General features: G+C 38.9%; 1 long non-coding RNA gene across 1 annotated transcript; it reads left to right on the forward strand.

The window, feature by feature from the left end:
* Window positions 1-1,597: 1,597 nt before the first annotated feature.
* Window positions 1,598-2,950, forward strand: LOC124030463. Its single transcript, XR_006837969.1, has 3 exons — window positions 1,598-1,659; window positions 1,945-2,013; window positions 2,161-2,950. It is a non-coding gene; the product is annotated as an uncharacterized LOC124030463 (long non-coding RNA).
* The last annotated feature ends 6,433 nt before the right edge of the window (window positions 2,951-9,383 follow it).

Consider the following 9,383-nt stretch of genomic DNA (forward strand, 5'->3'; position numbering starts at 1 on the left):
CCTGTCCACCTCTCTTTCTCCCAGGTGATTATATTCTCTCTCTGTCCACCTCTCTTTCTCCCAGGTGATTATATTCTCTCCCTGTCCTGTCCTCCCTCTTTCTCCTCAGGTGATTATATTCTCTCTCTGTCCACCTCTCTTTCTCCCCAGGTGATTATATTCTCTCTCTGTCCACCTCTCTTTCTCCCCAGGTGATTATATTCTCTCCCTGTCCTGTCCACCCTCTCTTTCTCCCCAGGTGATTATATTCTCTCCTGTCCTGTCCACCTCTTTCTCCCCAGGTGATTATATTCTCTCCTGTCCTGTCCACCTCTCTTTCTCCCCAGAGTGATTATATTCTCTCCCTGTCCTGTCACCTCTCTCTTTCTCCCAGGTGATTATATTCAGGTGATTATATTCTCTCTCTGTCCACCTCTCTTTCTCCCCAGGTGATTATATTCTCTCCCTTGTCACTGTCCACCTCTCTTTCTCCCCAGGTGATTATATTCTCCCTGTCCACCTCTCTTTCTCCCAAGGTGATTATATTCTCTCCCTGTCCTGTCACCTCTCTTTCTCCTCAGGTGATTATATTCTCTCCCTGTCCTGTCCACCTCTCTTTCTCCCCAGGTGATTATATTCTCTCCTGTCCTGTCCTGTCTTTCTCCCCATGATTATATTCTCTGTCCTGTCTTCTTTCTCCTCAGGTGATTATATTCTCTCCCTGTCCACCTCTCTTTCTCCCCAGGTGATTATATTCTCTCTCTGTCCACCTCTCTTTCTCCCCAGGTGATTATATTCTCTCCCTGTCCACCTCTCTTTCTCCTCAGGTGATTATATTCTCTCTCTGTCCTGTCCACCTCTCTTTCTCCCCAGGTGATTATATTCTCTCTGTCCTGTCCACCTCTCTTTCTCCTCAGGTGATTATATTCTCTCTCTGTCCACCTCTCTTTCTCCCCAGGTGATTATATTCTCTCCCTGTCCACCTCTCTTTCTCCCCAGGTGTTTATATTCTCTCTCTGTCCTGTCCACCTCTCTTTCTCCCCAGGTGATTATATTCTCTCCCTGTCCTGTCCACCTCTCTTTCTCCTCAGGTGATTATATTCTCTCTCTGTCCACCTCTCTTTCTCCCCAGGTGATTATATTCTCTCCCTGTCCTGTCCACCTCTCTTTCTCCTCAGGTGATTATATTCTCTCTCTGTCCACCTCTCTTTCTCACCAGGTGATTATATTCTCTCCCTGTCCTGTCCACCTCTCTTTCTCCTCAGGTGATTATATTCTCTCTCTGTCCTGTCCACCTCTCTTTCTCCCCAGGTGATTATATTCTCTCTCTGTCCTGTCCATCTCTTTCTCCCAGGTGATTATATTCTCTCCTGTCCACCTCTCTTTCTCCTCCAGGTGATTATATTCTCTCCCTGTCCACCTCTTTTCTCACCAGGTGATTATATTCTCTCCCTGTCCACCTCTCTTTCTCCCCAGGTGATTATATTCTCTCTCTGTCCTGTCCAGCTCTCTTTCTCCCCAGGTGATTATATTCTCTCCCTGTCCTGTCCATCTCTCTTTCTCCCCAGGTGATTGGTGTGAGAGATGAGAGGTTGGGGAACAGGTGTTATGCCTGTCCTCAGACTGAAGGAGGGACTGGACTGTAGCAGAGAGGAGATCAGAGATTTCTGCAAGGGACAGGTGACACAGAGACAGGAAGTGACATGACCTGTGATTCGATCATTGTCAGGTTTAGAACTTCTGTTATATACTATGTTATATTGTGTTTATAGCTACAGGCATCTGTTATATACTATGTTATATTGTGTTTATAGCTACAGGCATCTGTTATATACTATGTTATATTGTGTTTATAGCTACAGGCATCTATATACTATGCTATATTGTGTTTATAGCTACAGGCATCTGTTATATACTATGTTATATTGTGTTTATAGCTACAGGCATCTGCTTCTACTGTTTTAGATTTCTCACTTCAAGATCCCCCACTATGTGGTGTTTGTGGACAGCTATCCACTGACTGCCTCTGGAAAGGTAGGATGGCTTCATGACAGCGTATTTTCTCTGTCTTCATTCAGATCAGCAGCGGACCAATGTTCTATATCATGAAATTGATAATCAGAGTAATTATACCAGAACAGACGACTGTGTTGATCACCTCTGTGTTTGTCCTTTTCCTAGATCCAGAAGAATAAACTGAGGGAGGAGATGGAGAAGAAGCTGGGTCTGTGATGGACAGAGGGACCTAGACAGACTGGGCTAAAAGCAACCCACATTGAGCACCGTTTACACCATCAATACGCACAAAGATCATCCGCACAGTGAATCTGAATTACAACCACGGACATTTAGTTGTGGCTGCTGCCAACATTTTCATTTTTTACTATTTTGTCCTCTGGTGGGGAATTGTCAGGATTTGGCCAGGGTTGTTCCGGTTTTAGTAACCGGGTCCTGACAGGTAATATCTTCAGATGAATCACTTAACTATTTGACAATCATTTTGTTCAAATGAAATGAGGCATTTCCTTGTTTACCACAGATAATCTACTGTGGCAATCGACCCTCCACATGTTATGAATGGAAAGGTCATGTTGGTGTCCTTACTTGTATTTCCAATGTATGTCATCCATTAATGAGTAATACATCCATTAATATAATCCATTAATGAGTAATACATCCATTAATATAATCCATTAATGAGTAATACATCCATTAATGAGTAATACATCCATTAATATAATCCATTAATGAGTAATACATCCATTAATATAATCCATTAATAAGTAATACATCCATTAATGAGTAATACATCCATTAATGAGTAATACATCCATTAATGAGTAATACATCCATTAATATAATCCATTAATGAGTAATACATCCATTAATATAATCCATTAATGAGTAATACATCCATTAATATAATCCATTAATGAGTAATACATCCATTAATATAATCCATTAATGAGTAATACATCCATTAATATAATCCATTAATGAGTAATACATCCATTAATATAATCCATTAATATAATCCATCCATTAATATAATCCATTAATATAATCCATCCATTAATATAATCCATTAATATAATCCATTAATATAATCCATCCATTAATATAATCCATCCATTAATATAATACATCCATTAATATAATCCATTAATATAATCCATTAATATAATCCATTAATATAATCCATCCATTAATATAATCCATTAATATAATCCATCCATTAATATAATACATCCATTAATATAATCCATCCATTAATATAATCCATCCATTAATATAATCCATTAATGAGTAATACATCCATTAATATAATCCATCCATAATATAATCCATTAATATAATCCATTAATATAATCCATTAATATAATCCATTAATGAGTAATACATCCATTAATATAATCCATTAATGAGTAATACATCCATTAATATAATCCATTAATGAGTAATACATCCATTAATATAATCCATTAATATAATCCATCCATTAATATAATCCATTAATATAATCCATTAATGAGTAATACATCCATTAATATAATCCATTAATGAGTAATACATCCATTAATATAATCCATTAATATAATCCATTAATATAATACATCCATTAATATAATCCATTAATATAATCCATCCATTAATATAATCCATTAATATAATCCATTAATATAATCCATCCATTAATATAATCCATTAATATAATCCATTAATGAGTAATACATCCATTAATATAATCCATTAATAGTAATCCATCCATTAATATAATCCATTAATGAGTAATATATCATCCATTAATATAATCCATTAATATAATACATCCATTAATATAATACATCCATTAATATAATCCATTAATGAGTAATACATCCATTAATATAATCCATTAATATAATCCATTAATATAATAATCCATTAATATAATCCATTAATATAATCCATTAATATAATCCATTAATAGTAATCCATCCATTAATATAATCCATTAATAGTAATACATCCATTAATATAATCCATTAATATAATCCATTAATGAGTAATCCATCCATTAATATAATCCATTAATATAATCCATTAATGAGTAATACATCCATTAATATAATCCATTAATGAGTAATCCATCCATTAATATAATCCATTAATGAGTAATCCATCCATTAATATAATCCATTAATATAATCCATTAATGAGTAATACATCCATTAATATAATCCATTAATGAGTAATCCATCCATTAATATAATCCATTAATATAATCCATTAATGAGTAATCCATCCATTAATATAATCCATTAATGAGTAATCCATCATTAATATAATCCATTAATATAATCATCCAATTAATATCCATCCATTAATATAATCCATTAATATAATCCATCCATTAATACAATCCATTAATATAATCCATTAATATGTAAGTTAATATAATCCATTAATGAGTAATCCATCCATAATATAATCCATTAATGAGTAATCATCCATTAATATAATCCATTAATATAATAATAATCCATTAATATAATCCATTAATATAATATAATCCATTAATATAATCCATTAATAGTAATACATCCATTAATATAATCCATTAATATAATCCTTAACCATAATCCATCCATTAATATAAACAATTAATATACCATCCATTAATATAATCCATGAACTGTCCTTAATCGATGGGATCCATTAATATAATCCATTAATATAATCCATTAATTTTGAGTGGAGGAATATAATCTGTTATAATCCATTAAGGACTATGTAATATAATGCCATTAATATAATCCATTAATATAATCCATTTAATATAATCCATTAATGGAATGTAAAATTAATATAATCCATTAATGAGTAATAATCCTTTAATATAATCCATTAATAGTAATCCATCCATTGAATATAATCCATATAATCCATGTAATATAATCCATTGTATTAAGGAATCCATGTAATATAATGCCATTAAGAGTAATCCATCCATTAATATAATCAATGTAATGGAATGGTAATCCATCCATTGTGTGTCCATTGTATCAGAGTTAGGCATTAATATAATCCATTGTAAAATGGCCGACTGTGTGTCTTCTTTAGAACCACTAATGTTTTCTGTTCATTGCTTGTAGTCCTTCACCAACACCGATTCAACATAAACAATAGATGCCTATACTTTCCAGTCTCAGCCATGTTTAGCTGAATCAGGTTAGAGGAGGGGATCTTAAACTACCTATGCGTTTTCAACGTTCCGTTTTGAGTGGAGGAGGAAGGCTTGTGAACTATACTGCCATTGTATCAGAGTGGAGGAGGAAGGCTTGTGAACTATACTGCCATTGTATCAGAGTGGAGGAGGAAGGCTTGTGAACTATACTGCCGTTGTATCAGAGTGGAGGAGGAAGGCTTGTGAACTATACTGCCGTTGTATCAGAGTGGAGGAGGAAGGCTTGTGAACTATACTGCCATTGTATCAGAGTGGAGGAGGAGGCTTGTGAACTATACTGCCGTTGTATCAGAGTGGAGGAGGAAGGCTTGTGAACTATACTGCCATTGTATCAGAGTGGAGGAGGGACAGTTTTCAGAGTGGAGGAGGAAGGCTATGACATCATTTTTAGTTTATAACCTTGTATCAGAGTGGAACTGTAACTATACTGCCATTGTATCTCGAGAATAAACACTATTGATTGATTTTTTGAGAAGGCTTGCCTATACTGCCATTGTATCAGAGTGGAGGAGGATAGCCAGGAACTATACTTAGGAATAGGCAGGAAGGCTGTTTATATTGAATCAGGTTAGGAATAACTATACTGTTGTATCAGAGTGGAGGAGGAAGGCTTTAACTATACTGCCGTTGTATCAGAGTGAGGAGGAAGGCTAGGACACCTACCCGGGCCGAACCATACTGCCGTTGTATCAGAGTGGAGGAGGAAGGCTTAGAACTCTCCTGGCTCAGAGTGGAGGAGGAAGGCTTGTGAACCATACCGTTGTATCAGAGTGAGGAGGAAGGAACTATACTGCCGTTGCAGAGAAGGAAGGCTCGTGAACTATACTGCAAATCAGAGTGGGAGGAATGTTTAAACCTCACAGATGTCAGCCATAACCTGTTGTAAACTGTACCATGTTCCCGAGAATAAAACTATTCTGGCCATCTATTTTATGTAAATAAGTATCTATCATTTTAATTGAATTGAGTGCTTGCTGATCTCCCACCCGGTCTATGATGTCACCCATCCTCTACCATGGGGAGGGTCAGATGTCAGCCACCTGTTGCTCTGTTCCCAACTATTCCATCTATTCTAGAACTATCATTTGGAGTGCTTGCTGACTCCCATGGTCTATGATGTCACCCACCTCTACCATGTCAGCCTGTTGCCCTGTTCCCAACTATTCCATCTATTCTAGAACTATCATTTGGAGTGCTTGCTGACTCCCATGGTCTATGATGTCACCCACCTCTACCATGTCAGCCTGTTGCTCTGTTCACAACTATTCCATCTATTCTAGAACTATCATTTGGAGTGCTTGCTGACTCCCATGGTCTATGATGTCACCCACCTCTACCATGTCAGCCTGTTGCTCTGTTCCCAACTTTCCCATCTATTCTAGAACTATCATTTGGAGTGCTTGCTGACTCCCATGGTCTATGATGTCACCCACCTCTACCATGTCAGCCTGTTGCTCTGTTCACAACTATTCCATCTATTCTAGAACTATCATTTGGAGTGCTTGCTGACTCCCATGGTCTATGATGTCACCCACCTCTACCATGTCAGCCTGTTGCTCTGTTCCCAACTATTCCATCTATTCTAGAACTATCATTTGGAATGCTTGCTGACTCCCATGGTCTATGATGTCACCCACCTCTACCATGTCAGCCTGTTGCTCTGTTCCCAACTATTCCATCTATTCTAGAACTATCATTTGGAGTGCTTGCTGACTCCCATGGTCTATGATGTCACCCACCTCTACCATGTCACTCTGAGCTCTATGTCAAGCCTGCTGCTCTGTCAGCCTGTTGCTCTGTCCCCATATATACAGGTGAGTTTTACTATCGTACATCAGTCCAAGATCACATATCATGATGTCCAGTCTGTTCGATAAAATGAAATAAAAACATTGAAAAATAAGTGCTGACAGAGTTGAGGCACATCACTCATGAACCGTAACATTGAGCTTAGACTTTATTTTTGCTCTTGGTTTTATTGAAATATAGCAATATATTGCTGTAACAGACACAGAGCCTTTGTAACCAATCTCTCTCCAGCTGGAACCAAAAGTCTGTCTAGGTCCCTCTGTCCATCACAGACCCAGCTTCTTCTCCATCTCCTCCCTCAGTTTGATCTTCTGGACCTAGGAAAGGACAAACACAGTGGTGATCAACACAGTCTGTGCTGGTATTAATATCATTAACCTGGATAACCTGATCTGTTTAGTGTTGTCATGAAGCCATCCTACCTTTCCAGAGGCAGTCAGTGGATAGCTGTCCACAAGCACCACATAGTGGGGGATCTTGAAGTGAGAAATCTGGAACAAGTATAAACAGTTACGCTTCTCGTTCACATAAGACATGTTGCCGATGCTTGGTAATGATGGACTGACCGAAAGACTAGTTCAAACGACTTCACCTCAGTGGGATAACCATCTGGTTAAAACGACTTCACCTCAGTGGGATAACCATCTGGTTAAAACGACTTCAACCCAGTGGGATAACCATCTGGTTAAAACGACTTCAACCCAGTGGGATAACCATCTGGTTAAAACGACTTCAACCCAGTGGGATAACCATCTGGGTAAAACGACTTCAACCCAGTGGGATAACCATCTGGTTAAAACGACTTCAACCCAGTGGGATAACCATCTGGGTAAAACGACTTCAACCCGGTGGGATAACCATCTGGTAAAAATGACTTCAACTCAGTGGGATAACCATCTGGTTAAAACGACTTCAGCCCAGTGGGATAACCATCTGAGATAACCATCTGGTTAAAACGACTTCACCTCAGTGGGATAACCATCTGGTTAAAACGACTTCAACCCAGTGGGATAACCATCTGGTTAAAACGACTTCACCTCAGTGGGATAACCATCTGGTTAAAACGACTTCAACCCAGTGTGATAACCATCTGGGATAACCATCTGGTTAAAACGACTTCAACCCAGTGGGATAACCATCTGGGTAAAACGACTTCAACTCAGTGGGATAACCATCTGGGATAACCATCTGGTTAAAACGACTTCAACCCAGTGGGATAACCATGTGGGATAACCATGTGGTTAAAACGACTTCAACTCAGTGGGATAACCATCTGGTTAAAACGACTTCACCTCAGTGGGATAACCATCTGGTTAAAACAGACTTCAACCCAGTGGGATAACCATCTGGTTAAAACGACTTCAACCCAGTGGGATAGCCATCTGGTTAAAACGACTTCAACCCAGTGGGATAACCATCTGGTTAAAACGACTTCAGCCCAGTGGGATAACCATCTGGTTAAAACGACTTCAGCCCAGTGGGATAACCATCTGGTTAAAACGACTTCAGCCCAGTGGGATAACCATCTTGTGTTCAATCCCCAGGTGACCTGTTCCTTTCTCTCTCACCTGTCCCTTGCAGAAGTTTCTGATCTCCTCTCTGCTACAGTCCAGTCCCTCCTTCAGTCTGATACAGGCACACACCTGTTCCCCCAACCTCTCATCTCTCACACCAATCACCTGGGGAGAAAGAGAGGTGGACAGGGAGAGAATATAATCACCTGGGGAGAAAGAGAGGTGGACAGGAGAGAGAATATAATCACCTGGGGAGAAAGAGAGGTGGACAGGGAGAGAATATAATCACCTGGGGAGAAAGAGAGGTGGACAGGGAGAGAATATAATCACCTGGGGAGAAAGAGAGGTGGACAGGGAGAGAATATAATCACCTGGGGAGAAAGAGAGGTGGACAGGGAGAGAATATAATCACCTGGGGAGAAAGAGAGGTGGACAGGGAGAGAATATAATCACCTGGGGAGAAAGAGAGGTGGACAGGGAGAGAATATAATCACCTGGGGAGAAAGAGAGGTGGACAGGGAGAGAATATAATCACCTGGGGAGAAAGAGAGGTGGACAGGGAGAGAATATAATCACCTGGGGAGAAAGAGAGGTGGACAGGACAGAGAGAATATAATCACCTGGGGAGAAAGAGAGGTGGACAGGGAGAGAATATAATCACCTGGGGAGAAAGAGAGGTGGACAGGGAGAGAATATAATCACCTGGGGAGAAGAGAGAGGTGGACAGGGAGAGAATATAATCACCTGGGGAGAAAGAGAGGTGGACAGGAGAGAATATAATCACCTGGGGAGAAAGAGAGGTGGACAGGACAGGAGAGAATATAATCACCTTGGGGAGAAGAGGTGGACAGGGA

Source organism: Oncorhynchus gorbuscha, unplaced genomic scaffold (assembly GCF_021184085.1).
Source record: "Oncorhynchus gorbuscha isolate QuinsamMale2020 ecotype Even-year unplaced genomic scaffold, OgorEven_v1.0 Un_scaffold_11782, whole genome shotgun sequence".
NCBI lineage: Eukaryota > Metazoa > Chordata > Actinopteri > Salmoniformes > Salmonidae > Oncorhynchus > Oncorhynchus gorbuscha.